General features: G+C 45.1%; 1 pseudogene; it reads left to right on the top strand.

The window, feature by feature from the left end:
• The first annotated feature begins 16285 nt into the window (after positions 1–16285).
• LOC105742052 lies at positions 16286–16822 on the top strand (annotated as a pseudogene).
• Positions 16823–17142: the final 320 nt, after the last annotated feature.

Genomic DNA, 17142 nt, shown 5'->3' with positions numbered 1-17142 from the left:
CTGACTATTGCCTGCAACTAGTTTCAGAGCAGGGAAGGGTCTGAGGCCAGGGGAGGAGTGCCCTCTTGTGGAGATGGAGTGAGTTCTTAGGTGGAGCTGGCTGGAAACTTCAGGTAGTCTCTGCAACATGGTGTAAGAGTTGGCATCCTTGTGGTTTGAAACAGATGGGCTGTGAGGAGCAACCTGGAATGTGTATTGTGGGGATGTGTTATTACAGGTGCGTCCACTTTAAGAAAAGCCAAACTTAAGACTAAGAGAGTAATTTTATAGAAAGTCACTGCTGAATTTTTTCCTAAAGACCCTTGATCTTTTGAAGTTAAATAGATTTGATTTGAAAATTTGGATTTGCATTTGTTTTTGGAACATCAGCTGAATAAAGTTGGGGTTTATTTTCTTTAAAAAATTAATATTTTGTAAAAGCAGTATTCATTGTTATTACTAATGACCCCTTTGGTGTGTTTTCAGACCAGAGACTCTCAAGCATTAGCTGTCTCAGAGGCAGCTGGGAAACTTTAAAATACAGATTTCCTCACTTTGTACCTCAGGCAGGTCTCAAACTTGCTATGATATTCCTGCCTCAGCCTTCTGAGTGCTAAGATTACAGGTGTGTGTCACCATGCCAGGCTGTTCACTGTTCTTAAGACCCAGACCCTTATGCTTTCAAACTAGAAATCAGGCAAAGTTACTTGCCTGCATCTCTATTAATCACCGACCCTCTGAAATATAATATGTCGCTCATTCCCACTGTATAGACAGAGTAAGGTGCTTTAGTGAATACCTGAAGCCCCCACAGGGAGTCCCAAGAAGCTGGCTTCTCTTCTGGCCAGCCATTGCCCAAGCTCTGCAGCAACCTGTGCTAGGATTTCCTTTGGAGAACCTGATGGGGTGGGGTCAGGCAGAGGTGGGGAAGGTATGCTGAGGAGCATGGCTTGCCCGCACAAGTTGTAGAGCTAGCTGTAAAGCATTCAGACTTCACATGGCCAGTTCTTGGTTCTAAAATACTCCACGAGTTGATGGGGTAAAATGGGAGGGCATTTGTGAAAATAGTCCCAAGATTGGAAGGACTACCTAAGCCTTGCCATTAGAGGGCAGCATACTCCTGTCTGTGGTTGGTCTGTCTGGTCCCTTAGACATCCAGTGTTTAGAGAAAGTGTAAGCAAGGGTATGTTTTGTTGGATTTCTTTTAGATTCCAAATTCTTGCTGACTCTGGGCTGCTATTGAACATGGCCAAAACTGACTTCCAAAATCTCAGAGAGTTCTGATTTCTCAAAGTATGGTAGTCATCCCTCCTGCCCCTTCTGTGTCATTTGTTTCATGTTTTCATGTTTCATGGGAACTTTCTGGGATGTTGCACCTTGATTGCTTGGCCTAGAACATGCCATAATCTTGCATAGCTGCACCTTTGCATAGGATGTTTTCTCTGGCTATGTCATAGGCAACCCCACCCCCATCCTATGTCACCTTCAAGAAATATGTCTCTCCAGTGTATCTCTAGCCCTACTTTTCCTGAGAGAATGGTAGTACCTCCCTTGCTCTGCCGGAATCTTTCGTATACCCTGCCCATAACAAGAGTTCAGGAGCTGTTCGATCAGTAGTAGCCTGCAAGACGCCCAGGCCATGCAGCTAGCAGAGATGCATGCCAGTGGCCAGTGAAACTGTGCCCAGGCCCAAGGGAAGAGGAAAGTTCCAAGTCGCTGATAACTCAGCATGTGCTCAGGCCCTCAATGCAGCAGTAAGGTAATGGGAGCATGTAGGGGACTCCTTAGGGAAAATTTGTCAGCCAGGCCTAGGGAGAAGTCAGCAGAGTGACCATCTTGTCTTGGTTTTAAAAACTAAAAGATGAAATCTTGGCAGCCCCTGTAGTCTAGAATAAATGTGATAGTTCGCCACCTTAAGCTAAAGGTTAAGGCAGTTACAGCTAATGCAGAGCACTCAGGCATAGGGGCCTGTTACCTGGGAGGCTAGCTCTTGACCCAGTCAATCCATTGATGTCTTGTGGCCCTTCATGAGGTGCCTGTCCATGGACATTCCTAGAGAGCTGGCAGAGGTTTGACCAGGCCCAGGAGGGAAGGCGTCCAGCCTCAGGAGAATGGGCCACAGTGCAGTGCATCAACCTTTGTGTGTTCACAGAACCCTGCATGTGCCCATTACTGAGTCAGCTGTTGGGGCAGATATCCACACTGTATTTGGTAGTGATTACAGAGCTCAAGTTGGCACTAAAAACCCCAAAACCCAGGAGATAGAGCCTGACTTCAAGATGCAGCCCTATTGGTGGCAGCTATGTAGCATATACCCCTCAACCTTAGCTTTCTTCTTAGAACTGGGTAACATCTGTTCTATGTCCCTTCCTAGGTGGTCATGAGGACCACATATCCTTATGTTTGTGGCAAACTCCAGAGGTCTGAAGCAGTGAAATCTTCCTGGGAATACCTGGATTTTACAGTATCCTGATTTGAGGTCTCCACCTGTGAAGTTCTGAGCTGCCTAATTTGGGAAAGGGCCTGGGCTTCAGAATTTTTTTTCACTTTTCAGGGAATCTCCTGTTTCAAGTGCCTTCCAGGTATGACAGACTGTTATTTCTATTTAGCTGGAGACTGGCCCTGTTGTGAAAATGTCAGAGGACAGAGTCATACAAGAGTTTCCAAGGTTGAGGGGGAACATAGCCCAAATAAGGACTTGACTGGGAGGGAGGTGATGGCTGCTGGCTTTGGTTAGAGAGGAAGAATGGGAGAAACAGGAAGGGTGACCTGTAAACTGCTGGAGGCAGTGGTAAAGTTGATGAGAGAGTTCACAGCTGCATCCTCCAAGAGGCTCACAGCTTCTGAACCCCCACAGCCTGTGGAAGACACAGTTGATACCTAGAGGCCTGAGAACTCTTGAAATGAGCTACATCTGCTGGGGGTAACTTACTAGGGATAGACAGGCACAGGCTGCAGAAAACAAGCATCTCTACTGTCTTTCCCCATCCACCTAGGCAATAAGTGCTGCTTGGGCAGGGTCCACCCTCTGGCTCTGCTCACTTTCTGGTTTCTCCCTATGCCAGGGCAAGTGAGAGACTGAACCAAGAGTAGGGGAATAGATAACCTCTGTGGGAAGACGGAATAATTACCACTGTTGTCTAAAGGACCTTTGCTGGTTGTGCATATCAAAAGAAAAAGCTCTGTAGATAAAGCCCTGATGGCTCCTTAGTTCCTGACCAAATTCCTGTTGCTTATGCACAGAGTGGCTGTAAATTCAGTGTCCATGGTTATTTCTTCCAGGAAACTTTTTTTTTTTTTGCCTGTGGCAGGGAAGCCTTCCTTATCTTAGTTGAAGGGTTCCAGAAGACAGCTCCAAGAGCTGAATGAGAAGCTTGGATAAGAAGATGCCTTGGAATAAACTGAAAGTCACCCTTTTGGTGGAAGTTGCATTTAAAGATATACAGGGTGGACTGCAGAGAGGAGGGAGAATTGAAGGGAAGCTGCAGCCAGGCAAAGGCGGCTGGGAGGCCCTAGAGTGAATGCAGATAAGAGGAATCCTTAGTAGTGATTTAAGGAAAAATACTTCAAGTTCAATATTTTCTTTTTAACATAAAAGAATCAGTTTATTAACTATAAGTGATACCATGGGGCAGAAAGTAGATGCCAAGCAAGTGGGGCAGATCTCAAGACTGGCTTAGGGAGGGCAGAGATCCCATCGGGGGGACAAGAGTAGGCAGCATAGCCAGAGGGTGGGGCTAGGCCATGGATCCTGAGAAGGCTGGAGAGGAAGGTGAGTGTGAGGAGACAAGGGAAAATTCAGTTCTCAAAGGCTGGGCTGGGGTGGACTGCATAGAGGGAGGACTGAAGGGAAGCTGGAGTCAGGCAGACAAGGAAGGCTGGGAAGCCCTAGAGTGAATGCAGATAGAGGATTCCCTAGTCATCATTCTAGAACCACGATCGGGCTCAAACCAGGAGCCAGTGCTTGGAAAGAGAGTAGTCTCTTTCGTTAAGTGTGCAGGAAAAGGCCCACTGGAGCTCTTCCACCTCCCCTCACTGACCTAGACTCTCCCTATCCAGACATGGCTAATAGAGACCACTATGAAGTGGTTCTCAGTGGGATTTATATTAACCAATTGGCTTTTCATGTTTACTTGTGACCTTGCCCAAAACCCAGGGGACAGACTCATAGTCATAAATGTGAGTCCCTGGTCCCACTGAGGCCTGTAGTGGCGGGTGAAGCCCTGAGGCCTCAAAGGAGAAGACAAGGCCACAGCCGAGGATGCCGGCTGCAGCCTCACTTAGTGATATAGAAACTGTAGCTGTAGGCATCTCACTGGTCAGAGCCTTCCTAGAGACAACAGAAGGGGCTCCCCAAGTCCTGCCTGGATTCCTGCTTTTCTTTAACATTCCCCACTTTTGTTTGATAACATAAATATGGGCTGCCTAGAGAAATTCTTTATTGTCTAAAGCCCCAGAAAATCTCATTATGTGAGGGTTTTTGATCCTCATGGAGGCTTGAAATGATAGCATTTGTGTCATTTAAGCCTTCACTGTCCACTTGTTTGGGAGACTGGGCCTAATCAGTCTGCAATAACCAAGGGATACTGTTGATATGATAATGATAAAGCCATGACTGGTTAGAGGTGGGGTATGCGCAGAAGCTAGCGCTGCCAAGTACTTTGGGGCTCACAGCTCATTTTCATGATGATGACGTCGGATGAAACCTTACAGAGAAGCTGTCAGTCTGGTGTGGGCTGTGGATGAGCTACTGTCCTGGGAGGACTTGGCCACCAAGGACTTTGGAGATGATCTTTTGAGATGTAACATAGCACAATGAGGGTGTGGGTGGGGATGGAGCTGAGGATGGCAGGCATGGCTTAGAACCCTGATGTTACTGCTTCATGGCAGCTCAGCCCTGGGCTTTATCACCTGAATCTCAGTTTCCTACCTATATAATGGAGATGATAATGACTACTTCATACGGCAGCTCATGTGCCTGTATTTGAGAGTATAATCATTAGAAATGATTTTTCTGGGCTGGCAAGATAGCTCAGCGGACTAAGTTCCTGCTTAGGCAAGTGCAGAGACCACGATTCAATCCCTGGTACCACATGCTGCACCAGCCCTGCCCTGGGCACAATGAGCCACCTGGCATGCTGGTGCACGGCTGTAATCCCAGCGCTGGGGAAGCTGAAAAAAGGATCACTGTGCATCTGAGCTGTGTAGTGAGATCCTTTAATGTACAAAATACATTTAAAAAAAAAAAAAAAAGGATTTTTCTAAGAGGGCAGAAGAGTGCAAGTGACCTAGGTATGGAGTCCTGCTCTGGCTGTTATTATGTGTGGAGGCATGAGCAACTCATATTTCCTCTCCCATCCCTTTGTTCTCTGATTTTATCTGAATCAACAGTGCCCCCTCACAGGGTGGCTATGGCTATGGCTGCAACATGCACTGTCCTTTTTGCACAGCTGAGGCAAAGAGTGGTCACCCACACTTTATTGTTAATTAGAACTGCATTAGACCTGAGTCTGATCTCTTCTTATTCAGCTGGTATGGTAGACATCTCCAAAGCAAGTACAAAGAGAGCATTGCAAGTTATGTGCCAGTTAGATTTTATGTTCGGCATCAGTAGACCTACCTCTAATTCCTACTTTTATTATTCAGTGATATCACTTGCTTTCTCTTGGCCTCTGTGTCCCCATGTAAAATGCAGATGTTAATAATGGCATACTTGGCAGAACTGTAGTGAAGATAAAAACAGCCAAGCATGTAAATCAGGGAGGATGCTCTGGACTGCAAGTACTGAGCATCCCAACTCCAAGCAGATTCACCAGCAAGAACCTGTGGACCTGGGACAGCTTGCAAGGTTGAGTGACTTAGGGCACAGTGAGGTCATCAAGGCCAGACCTGGCCTACCTAGGTTCCCTGAGAGTCGTGGAACTATTGGGAGAGGATGAAGAAAAGATGACAATGTTTAAAGGGCCAGACTGGGGACCGGGGATATAGCTTAGTGGTGTAAGCGCCAGTCTGCCAAGCGCAAGGTCCTGAGTTTGATCCCTGTTACTGCAAAACAAACAAGGCAGACCTGAGTGGGTTCCTGGGATAAAGGACCAGACTGGAATTGTCACCTGTTTGTTCATTCAGTGAGAACTGAGCACCCACTAGGTAACAGTCCCAGGTCTGGACTTTGGTGCACACATGATTCAATAAGGCTGCACCTGCACTGGTGGAGTACTGCTGTGTGACACTATAAAATACAGACGTAGGAACACTTTGGTTTCTAAGCATCAAGATTTGATACAAGGTGTGGCTAGGACAGTGTATCTCTGCTCTGTGACATTCGTGTCTCAGCTGGAAGATTCCAAAGCTTTGGAGGAGAATCTGAACATTCTCCAGCACATCCATGCTTAATGTCAGCTGAGTTCTGGACCAGGGCTGTCTACTAGAACACCTGCCTCCAGCTTCTGAGTGGGTCCACAGCTTTCTTGAAGCATGGTGGCTGTGTTTCAGAAAGGGACCAGGTGGACAGGTATCTTCTTTTATGATCAAGCTTCAGATGTTATGAAGGATTATTCTGCCATGCGCTTGGGCTGTGATAGTCACAGGCCCCCAGCTGTCTCTTGCTGGGAAGCAGAAAAGCAGGTGGGATGGGATGAACACATAGGTGTGGCCATCTTTGAAAAGCATAACCTGACATACTCTCCTGAATAGTGCACACGTCTAGGTGGGAAGACATAAATAGCTCACAATAAAATGTACAAATGGCATTGGTGTAGGAAGCTTAAAAGCATGGCAGTAATGGCCCTAGTTATCCTGGGACACTGGGGGAGGCTATAAGCTGAATCTCAAGTGAGTCAGAGGAGCCTGAGAGGAAAGGCTCGTAGGACGACAGAGGCACAGCCACATCCTCAGTGAAGGGTTTGCTCTTGGGAAGTGCAAGATTCTGTGGTAGAAGTGCAGGTTGAGCATGGAGAGATGGCCAGGGTCAAGACAGGGCACCTGAGAGTGGTACCTGCCTTTCTCTATGCCCTGTCCCTCTGCCTGCCTCAGGCATTAATACATAGTGATTGAAACTAGAGCAAGTGTGGGTGTTGAAGAGAGAAAACCCATATTTCAAAGGGATGTAGTAGGGCCTCCTGGAGGAAGCCACTGGCAGGTTGTTTAGCAAGCAAAATGCCAGGGGAGCCTCTATGCTGCTGGTACTTGCAGCTTAGGACCGTCTGGCCTCGCAGGCTCAGGGCACCTGCATTCACATAGGCTTCTGAAGTTCACAACTGCCATTTTCTTAGTTTTTGCCTTTTTAATATTTGTGTCTTTGAGAGTTGACAAGAGTAGGAGGCGTCCCCATAGTCACTTTGCTTTCCTATCCATGGCCCCTAGCCAGCTTCTTGTCTCCCTCCTGAACTCTAGCTCTGTTCTCTGCTACACCTTGTGAGGGGAGGAGGCCACTGGCTGAGGAAGCCACTGGTAGAGGGAGCATGACAGGTCCAGGAGGGAGGGGATAAGAGGAGAGAAAAGAAGCAGAAAAAGAAAACGGAGATGAAGAAATGCAGTCACCATTTCTGCTTAGTGCCTGAGCCAAAAGCTCATGCTGCAAATTTTTTCCTGCATGCTTGTCCTAGGGAAATAAAGACCAATGAAAATAGCACCTATTGAAAAATGAGTAGTTGCAACAGGCAGCTGGGGGCAGCTGAGAACTTCAGGGGCCTCCCTGTGTGAGTGCAGGTGCCCTGAGCTCAGGACCAGATGGTCCCAAGAAACAAGTGCCAGCAGCATCTTACCTGCTATAGGCCCTGCTCAGTGGCCTGAGAAGGGCCTGGACTAGTCTCTATGAGGCATGCTACATACTCTGGTGGGGTATCAGTGGGCTAAACTACGGAGCTAATGAGATGAGACTGTCCCTTTTCAAATCCCAGGATAGAGATAAAAGTGGGGCTAGAAGAATCTAGGACCAGAATATTTGCCAAGTGCTTCCTAGTCAGTTGATGACAGGCCTGGAATCACAGTGGATACTACATCCAGTACTCCTGCCACTTTACCCTGCTGCCAGGGGCACCCTTGCCCTAGGATGGCACATTATAGTCCCTGTCTGCGGTTCTGGATCCAGCCACAGTCATATGCCTTGGCACTGCCACATTTCTGCAAGGCACTGCTAACTCAGCATGGTGGAAGTCATGCCAAGGTTTGTTCTGATTTGATAACATTTCTTCAGACCCCTCAGAATTTGATGTAAATCAGTGCTCACGTTGCCATATGTGACGTCCCTAGGTGGATACAGCCTGTGAGCTGTCTGGAGCAGGGTCCCAGAGGTGCCTGCTGACCATGCACAGTGAAGCCTGTGCGTGGTGGTGTGTGGCATTCTCCACATGATTACCCTCTGGGCCATAGCTTATCCATCCAGAGTCAGTTTCCACGACAACCACAAGCTTACCCATCATATTCATCAGTACAGTTTCCTGTCCCTGCTGCCTAAGTCCAGGCTCCTTGCACAGCTGCTGCACCAGCCCACATTTCCATTCTCAGGTTTAGCAGTGAATGGTCAAACTGTCAGATAAAGCCTCCTGGGAGGTGCCTGGTAACTGGCTGGCCTTTGAAAATGACCATGTAACCACTTCTTAATTGGGTTAGGAGCTGGCTCCCAGGGGTTCTCTTTTGCTCTGTCCTCTGAAGTTCAGCATTAGAGCCTTTTCCATTCCCCCTGCCCAACCTAGCTCAAGAAAGTGCTGAAAGGGCTACACCAGAGCCAGTTAGTGCTGGTAGTTTTGGAAGACCCAGACACCCACAGGGAGGAAAAACAGCCCAGCGTAGAAACGCTCAGACTCATCTTACCTTTCTCACAGCCAGTCCTGTTCTGAGCTCTGCATTTGCTTTGTCCTCAGCCTTTGCCTTCCTGATCCTCTTCTTCATAGCCCAGCTCTAATTCATTCCCACCAGGAAGTCTTTTTTTCTAAACCATTTTTCTGTGCATCATCTCAGAGCAGCTATATTTGGTTCTTGCAACATAACTTGGCATGTGTTGCATCAGGGAGAAAGGAGATTCCTGAAGCTATTTATTGTCTTAAGGTATTTTTGGTATGTTTTCTTTCTATGCTGGAAAATTCTTATGGTGAGCATATGTTGTTTATCTGCCCATCTAAAGCATCTCCTTTGGACCACTGAGTCTTGTCTCTTTTTGTGGAAAAGCCATTGCATGGGATTCAGCTAGAGCTACATCCTCCAACAAGGGTAAGTGCCTGAAGCAGTCCAGGCCAATTGGTAGGCCATACTGGTTGGTTCAGGGGTGATCAAAACAGCATGGAAAGTAAACCAGTACCTTCCCTGACAAATACCCATTCCTGGTTCTCACTAACAAAAACGAGGTGATACTAACCTTTCTCGACTGTCTTGCAGCTAGAGGTTGTCATGTCACTGGGTTCTGTTAAGAAAATATGAGCAGAAGTTAATGAGAAAGACATCTGGGAAAAGGTTTCAAAAGTTGGTATGGCCACTTTTGCCCTAATCCTAAACAGTCACTGCCTCTGAGATCAACAGTCCCTAACCTGGAGGTTTTTATGCCAGTCATGTGGAAAGGCTGCCTGAAAAATGAAGTCTGCTAAGAACTACAGAGATATCTAAAGAGAGAAAAAGATTACAGGATCAGTGAAACCCCCTACACTAAGCCATGGCTGAAGCATTAGAATGTCCCCCTTTGGGAACTGCTAAGTCCCTTTCCTATCTGAGCAACACTGGGACTCAGTGTCTTTTAGTGAGCAAGCCTTGAATGAAAGCCTTCACATGGCTAAAACCATGTCTTTGCCTGTTCCTGTTCTTTGCTCCCTTAAGCTACTCTACATAATAAGATGCTGGATACCATAAAATTTAATTGAAGTCATGTGGAGCTTCCAAAATTTTTAAGAGTCAAATAGGGGCTTGAAAAGACTTAGTATTGTCAAACTAGACTCATTAAAGAATAAATTCATTCTCAATGTGGGCCTTAGGCCAAGCACACCTCTAAAGCAGTAAGCAGCCTGGAATCCCTTCTCATTTTCACCAAACCATTCCTTCAGCACTCACCCCTTCCAGGAAGCCTTCTGGTCAGGTTTTAATTTCATTGTCCTAACCTCATTTGTAATTGCTCACTTTCGTTAACAGTCCACCCAGCTCTGCTTGGCTCTGTGTATCATTTGAGCATAACTGTGTAGCTCAGTTCTTCAACCCTAGCCACACCCCAATCCACCCCACGATTGAACAGCTGTCTAGAACAGGACCTGTGCCTCTACCATCACACTAGGAGCTCTCTGAGGCTGGGGATCCAGGTGCTGCCTCTCCTCACAACAGATTAGGAACTGAAAAATGTCCATGCCCCATGGAGCCTTACTGGCAAGACCACCACACTGCAGAGATGGAGAGTGGAAAGAAAAGGGTAAGACCAGTTAGCAGTTGAGGCCATCTTACCCTTCAGGGGAAGAAGGAAAAAAAAAACCAAAACAACAAGAAAAAACAACCACGGATCTTATAGCTCATAGGAATAATCCTGAATTAGAATCCATTTTTCCATAGCTCTTGTAATATTCTAACTTGGGTCCTGCCTCTCCTGGGTGGCAGTGAGGCAGAAATCTCTTCCTTATATATGGTCAGAAGTCTGCCTTACAAGCTTTTCTTATTTCTCTTGTTCTCTGAATGTGTGTAACAGTGAATTCCTTCATTGGGAACTTGTCAAATCCAAGCAGATACACATGAGGGCAGCTGTGTGTCTACTGTCTCATGGCTTCTGTTAGGTGCTAGTAACTAACAGGCCACTGGCAGAGATGTGCTCATCTTGTTTTCTTCAGCAAGCAGCTCTGTCTCTGGATCCCCTGTTCTACCCAAAGATAAAGTCTTTAAGCAGTAGTTATACCATGAGCAGCTGTGGAGGGAACATGCTAATGTAGAGTTTTCAAGAAGATGATGGCTTCCTAAAAGAGACAGGGGAAATCATACAAGGAAAGATAGCTTACTTGAAAGCAGCAGGCATGAGGTTTCCCAGGCTTCCCACACAGAGCTTAGTGGAGACCACAGAATACAGAGCACAGATGTGAGGAGGCCTGAGCAAGAGGGGCATGAAGGCTGGCTTATCTGTGGGAGAGAAGGAACTAACGAAGCCTTTGAATGCAGGCTGAGTCTGTGTTTAGTAGAAAAATCGATGGGGAGATGGGTCAGATCTTACACAGGAGAGAGACATGATAAAAATAGTTCTAATGATCTAGACATCTGCATGTGGGAGGATGAGCACTCACCCAGGGGCTGCAGCAGGAAACAGTGTGCACGTTGTCTCCTGGAGGTGGGAGAGCTGGGATCTGACTGAGCATCTCCTCAGCCTTCAGACAAGTGGTGTCTCGTAGGGAAGGTAATCGGAGTACTGGCTCAGTCCCCCAAGGGGCTTGCGGCCCCAGGAGCTTGCTGCTGCTTTGAGGGTCTGTTGCTGCCACGTGTTAGCAACTCTGGGCTGCCCCACCAATAATCTATAGAGAGCTGGGTCTTCAGCTGCTTTTTGTCCACTGGCAGTGATTAGCCAGGTTTCCTAGAGATTTGAGTGGGAAGCAAGCTGCCAAGAGGCTTTGATCAGAGAAACCAATCTGGAGGGCCAGCAAGAGAATACGAAGTGTCTTCAATCTCTACATTTTCCAGGCATCCATATCTCACACCAAAGAAGGAGAAAGATGTGACATGTTTGCACAATAACTCAAGACAAGGTCTCCATAGTGACAATGACCCAAATATCCACTCTTGACAGTCGCAACAGCAGGAACTAGCAAAGATGGGGTGGGAGATGTATGTGGAGGTTCAAAGAATGACTTTTATTCTTAAACTGAAGGAAGTGCTAATAGCAGGAACCAAGGTATCTTGAAGTTTGCCTAACTCAAATTACTGACTGTGGGATCTGAAAGCCTTAAAGATGATTAGCTCAAAGTCTTGGGTGTAGGACACTCCAGAAGGATATGCGACTCAGTTATATGGGATAGGCTATTGGGGCATGATTCCTCCCATCACTTATTTGGTATAAAGGAATTTTCCCTGGCTTGCTGAGGTCTGGAGGTAGGCTGGGGATGGACCCAGCTTCAGGGGAAGTCAGATACTATAGGCTGTTTGAATCAGCCTAAAGACTGAGTGCACTACTTAAAAGACCAACACATGTCATAGGCCAAAGAATTGACCCCTAGCCCACCTTGACCCTGTCAAACTTGCTGTGTAAACTCTCAGTTTGCCCCACAAAGAAATATGCAATCTACCTTCAAGAGCTATTACAGGGCTGAGTGAAAAGCATGAGATAGAACAAGAGATATCTGAGTGGGCATGCAGAGCAGCCTGACAAAGTTAGCTGTGCCCAAGACTCTCTTCAATAGGGACATTTCCTCATTGGGCAAAGAGCCAGTCAAGGAGTGTGATGGGACTTGGTGTTGGATAGGCACAGGGAGGTGGGGGAAGGTGCAGTGGGGGTGGCTTAGCAGCAGAAGTGTCATCTGCTTCCTACCAGCAGACAGATGGATAGACTGGCAGAGTAAGCTCAAAGGAAGCAGTGAAGTGTTTAGCCTCCAATTCTTAATTTTTAAAAAGACGTTTGACTCAAAAAGGAAGAGCACTGTGCTCCCTTTGTGATAAAACCTTAATGCAACCCTTCTCACCCCTATTCACTTCTCAGTTTTTTTCTTTGCTGCTCAGAGCACTCTGGCTATGTTTTATTTTATTATTATTATTATTATTATTAATTTATTACTTTATTTTATTTTTTTTTTTTGCAGTACCAGGGATTGAACTCAGGACCCTGTGCTTGCCAGGCAAACGCTTATTCTACTGAGCTATCTCCCTGGCCTGCTTGGCTATGTTTTAGATTCTGAAGTTCAGGTGGCATTGTCTCCAGGGAAAAGAGACTTTTTTTTTTTTTCCCAATCACAGTTGGGGGTAGGGGGATGGTGATCTGACTGTAGAAGCAAAGGAAAAGGGGTCTTGGTCTCACCACACTCAGAAGCCCAGGTTTTTTGAAGCAAACCACTCCAGGAGCTGAGGAATATTAGAAGTGTGTTAGCTATGTGATTGTTCCTCACTGGATGAGGCAGAGGGCACTTTCCATACCAACTGTCTTGAGTAGCAGTACCCTTATACTGAGCAGTTGCAGGCAAGGATTCAACTAGAACATTTCTAGGGCACTTTTCCTCCTCCAGGGGCTTCCTGTGCCATCCAGCTGTCACCCCATAATTCTTTTTTTTTTTTCTTTTTAATCATTGAAAGTCTTCTCACCCATGGAGGAACTCAGTGGCCATTTTTCTTACCCCTGGATATCACTTTCTCATCTCTTCTGGACTGAGCAGGAAGAGACAAAAGCAAGAGGAGATCAGCTGAGAAGTACTGGCTGGACTCTTGGATAGGATCTCCCCAGATGAAGAGTGGCTGCCATGGTCAGGGTCTGCTCTTCAGTTGTAGGATCCAGAAACTCAGTTGGACCAGGTCACTCAAGAGTGGTCAGCCTCTTATGGACAAGCGCAGTGACACTCAGAATGGCATTTCCTAAATTATATATCATCTATCCAGAGAACTTTCAACACAGCAATAAGAAAGAAGCCGCCCAATTAAAAATGAACAGCGCCGGGGAGATGGCTCAGTGGAATAAGCGCTTCCCTAGCAAGCACAAGGGCCTTAGTTCAATCCCCGATTCTGCCAAAAAAAAAAAAAAAAAATGAACAGCCAAAGGGCCAAGGACACAGCTCAGCAGCACAGCACCTGCCTGGCAAGTGCAAGGCCCTGAGTTTGATGACCAATACAAAAAAGAGTAGCCACGTGTAGTAGCACACATGTATAATCCCAGCACTTGGGAAGCTGAGGCAGGAGGATTGCCATGAGTTTGAGGCCAGTCTCAGCTATATAAACAAGCTCAAGGCCAACATGCACTACATGAGACTGTCTCAAGGAGGAAGAGATTCTTATAGGGCAGCGTTACACATGAAAAGATGCTTAATATCATTCATTAGAAAAATGTATGTTCCACCTATGATGAGATACCACTGCACATGTATTTGCCTTATATGTAAGGCAAACAAACCAAATACACTGGCATTGTCAGCTGCTGATGAGCAGAGCAACTGGAACTATCATACATTGCCGATGGGAATACAAAATGGAACAGCCACTGTGGAAACTGGGAAGTTTCATATGTTAAAAGTATATTCCTGTATGACCCAGCAATCTTCCTTTTAGATATTTACCCAAGAGAAATGAAAATTTGTTCATACAGGCATAAAAATCTTACACATGAATATTGATGTTGACTTTATTCATAGTCACCAAAAATTGGATGCAACCCAAATATCTTTCAACTAGAGATAGATTAAAAATTTAAAAGTTTGTAACACAATATTGTGCACCTATAACCCAAGCAATTGCAAAATTTGTCAGGAGAGTCACTTGAACTAGCCTGGGAAACAATGAGATCTTGTTTACTGAAACACAACAAAACAAAACATTGTGATGTATTCATCTGATGGAAAATTACTACTATGCAATAAAAAATGAACTGAGCCAGGATGACAGTGCACTCCTCTAAGCTAGGGTACTTGGAAAGCTGAGGCAAGGGGATCGAGATTCAGGTCAGCCTAATATAAATGAATATATATAATATTTGGTACAGGGTCTCACTACACAGCTCAGACTTGTAGTGATCCTCCTATTTTCAGCCTCCCCAGCACTGAGGTTACAGGCATGTGCCACTATGCCTCAGTGCACATGGGGCGGGGCCAGTGAGTAAATGATAATATGAACAAGACCGTTGCTCATAGAAGATGTGGGGAATAGCTCAATAGTAGAACACCCTGGTGTTTGATTCTCAGTACTTCAAAGAGAATGAAGTGACATGTGAAATGACATTGGATGCATTAAACTAAGTGTAAAAAGCTGCATTAGAAAGGTGAATTATTGAACAATTCTATTTGGCATTCTGGCTAAGAAAAATCATGGAGCAAAGAAGAGAGCAGTGGTCACCAGGGACCCAGGAAGACAGGAAAGGGTTAGCTACCTTTGGGGTGGAACTGCTCTGGGTTTTGTATTGGTGGTTTCACATGCTAATATTTATCAAAACTCATAATACTGTGTAGTCCCAAACAAATTTTACTGTAAATTTAAAAAATAAAGATATACTTATCATGACTACTTGGAGAGAGTTTAAAAAACAAAGTGGGAATAAGATGCTAGACAAAAATAACTTAGAAGATGGGAGATGTAATCAGAATTTAAATAGTTGAGGTCTTGACTTTATCCAAGATGAAAGCAGATGTACTAATTTCAGAATTTTTCAACAAGGATACTATTAAAAGTCGAAGGGGGCAGGTATGGTGGCACACACCTATAATCCTAGCACTCAGGAGGCTGAGGCAGCAGGATCACTGAGTTTGAGGCCAGCCTGAACTACATAGCAAGACCCTGTCTCAACACAAAACAAAACAAAACAAAACCCCCAAAAAATATAAGAGTTGAAAGATAACTGGGAAGAAAATAGAAACAAAATGCTTAACTTTCAAATCAGAAGCAGGCATTAGAAAAGGAAGTACAAAAGCAAATAAAAAGGTGGTTAAAAAACAAACCCACTAAAGAAAAAAGCAGATATAAATCCAAATATATCTGTGATCACAAAAGTGAAAACCAATGAACACACCAGTGGTGGGGGAAAAAAACCGATTATTTTTCCTGGATCTTGTGTCACACATCAGTAATCCTTGAACTCTGGGAGACTGAGGCTGGAGGATCACAAATTTGAGTCCAGCCTGAACAATTCAGGGACTTAGCAACACCCTGACCAAAGAAGGAGGGTGTTTTGGGGTATATAGCTCAGGGTGAAGGCGTAGGTTCAATCTCTGGTACTTAAAAAAAAAAAAAAAAAAAAAAAAAAAAAAAAAAAAAAAAAAAAATAAAGAAAAAAAAACCTTTTTAAAAAAATTTCAGTTTGGAAACTTGCAAGGAGAATGGGTTAAAGAAAATATTAAAAAATAAATGTGGTATCAAAATATTTAACAAAAACGTGCAGCCATTACTTAATACCTGCTTCATGTCGAGCTCTTTTCTTGGCCTATGGGGTGATATGGAAGGAACAGAAACATGACCCCTATCTTAGGGAACAATAGTTAAGAGTGGGGACCACATAATTCTGAATTATTTTAGTCAATAAATATTGACTCAAACTCTGCATATCCATTTCTGAAATGTAGATCGAGGAGTGGTACCTACTTAGAATGCCAACATTAAAAATATTTATTAATCAACATAGCCTCCACTCTTCCTGCGAGCAGCCTTAGGTGACCTGTGAAAATGGTTTGCTACTCTCAACCCAGAAAACCCCACCAAATCATGCAAATCAAGAGGCTCAAATCTTCGTGTTCACTTTAAGAACATGCATGAAACTGCCCAGGCCATCAAGCATATGCATATCTGAAAGGCCACCAAGGATCTCAAGGATGTCACATTAAAGAAGTAATGTGTGCCATTCCGGCGTTATGATGGTAGAGTTGGTAGGTGTGCCCGGGCCAAACAGTGGAGCTGGACACAGGGTTGGTGGCCCAAAAAGAATGCTGAATTTTTGCTGCACATGCTTAAAAATGCAGAGAGTAATGCTGAACTTAAGGGTTTAGATGTAGATTCTCTGGTTATTGAACACATCCAGGTGAACAAAGCACCCAAGATGCGCCGCTGTACTTACAGAGCTCGTGGTCGGATTAACCCATCCCTGAGCTCCCCCTGCCATACTGAGATGATCCTTACTAAAAAGGAACAAATTGTTCCCAAACCAGAGGAGGAAGCTGCACAGAAGAAAAAGATATCCCAGAAGAAACTGAAGAAACAAAAACTTATGGCACGGGAATAAATTAAGCATAAAATAAATGCAAATAAAAAGAAAACATAGTAGCCTCCAGAAATTACTCTCCAGTGGAGCCAGGATTCCAGTATTCATGTCTTTGCGGTCTCTCCCTTTTAATCTGGACCAATAACTCATTTTAACAATAGGATGTGACAGAAAAAAATGTATCATCTATAAAGGCCCCAAAACTTCTGCTTCTGTACATTGGTGAAGAAATCTGCACAGCAAGCACAATTATCCTACTATGTAGATTTAGACTGTGTTAAGGTGATACCATGAGACCACAGGAGAGGAAAGAGGTCAACTGCTGCCAGTTGACCCCTAGA

Source organism: Octodon degus, unplaced genomic scaffold, assembly GCF_000260255.1.
Source record: "Octodon degus isolate 3935 unplaced genomic scaffold, OctDeg1.0 scaffold00033, whole genome shotgun sequence".
Classification (NCBI taxonomy): Eukaryota; Metazoa; Chordata; class Mammalia; order Rodentia; family Octodontidae; genus Octodon; species Octodon degus.
Note: the sequence above shows the minus strand (reverse complement) of the source record. Positions and strands in the feature narration are given on the sequence as shown.